Source organism: Octodon degus, unplaced genomic scaffold (assembly GCF_000260255.1).
Source record: "Octodon degus isolate 3935 unplaced genomic scaffold, OctDeg1.0 scaffold00298, whole genome shotgun sequence".
Taxonomy (NCBI): domain Eukaryota; kingdom Metazoa; phylum Chordata; class Mammalia; order Rodentia; family Octodontidae; genus Octodon; species Octodon degus.
The window spans coordinates 154,108-155,495 of record NW_004524874.1 but is presented as its reverse complement, the minus strand read 5'-3'; positions in this window follow the sequence as shown (position 1 = coordinate 155,495).

Below are 1,388 nucleotides of genomic sequence, written 5' to 3'. Positions count from 1 at the left end.
CACTTGCCTGGCAAGTGCAAGGTTCTGAGTTCAATCCCTGGTACTGAAAAAAACCCCACAAAACCAAAAAACAAATACACTTTAACAGTTACTGTTCTTAACTAAAATGCATTATAAGTAGAACTCCAAATACATGAGGGAAAAAAACAGCATTTCAACCACCCAAATTAAATTATTATTTTTTTAAGATAAGGTCTCCCTGTGTGGCTCATGCTGGCCTTGAAGTCACTACACAAGGAAGGCTGATCTTGCACCAACAGAGGTCCTCCAGCCTCAGCCTTCCAAGTGCTAGGATTATAGGCATGTGCCATCATATCTGGCTAAACAAGTTAATTTAATTGCTCTCATTCATTTGCAAGTAATATATTTTACATATTTATAATCATAGCTCAGATCAACTTTTTTCTTTTTATTTTTTTGGTACTGGGGATTGAACTAAGGACCTTGTGCTTACCAGGCAGGCGCTTATGCCACTAAGCTATCTCCCTGGCCCTTTTATTTTTTAAAGACAGTATCTTTCTATATAGTTTAGGCTGGCCTTTAACTCACTAGGTAGCCAGCCTGGTCTTGAACTTGGAGTAATCCTCCTGCCTTAGCCTCCCCAGTGCTGGAATTACAGGTGTGTACTAACATGCCTGGCATGTCATCAGCATTTTTAAAATTTACTGAGCATGTAACATATACTACACATTCTATTAAGTACAATATATATTGTTTCATTTAAACCACACATCAGCCCTTTTAAAGTAGCCACTATTTTCATCCTCCTTTACAAATACGAAGACCAGAACACAAAACTGGAGTTGCACCTGCAGGTGCACTACTAGCTGCTCAATGCAGAACTGATACATCTATCTCTTGTGGTGCAGTGGTAACTTTATGTAGTCTGTTCTGTTGTCATTGCTTATTTATGTAGCCATCCCCCATGTCAATGACAGACAATACAGAGAGACCAGTCTTATTTTTCTTTGCATTTCCTTCCACTGTACTTAGCATTGAGCATATGCCATCCATAATGGTTGTTTAAAATATACAAAATATGGGGTGGGGAGTTGGCTCAGCGGTTTAAGCCCCTGCCTGGGAAGCACAGGGATCTGGGCTTGATCCTCAGTGCCACATGCCTTGCCACTGTGCTGCCATGTTGACCACTGAAATGACATGGTAGGCACATACCTGTAATTCCAGTGCTGGGGGGTGGTTGCTGAGACAGGAAGATCACAAGTCCGAGCTGCATAGTGAGACCCTATACCAAATAAAATTTTTTAAAAGATATATAAGGGGCCGGGGAGACGGCTCAGTAGAATAAGCGCTTGCCTGGCAAGCACAAGGGCCTGAGTTCAATCCCTGGTTCCAAAAAAATAAATAAATAAAAATAAATAAATAAATAA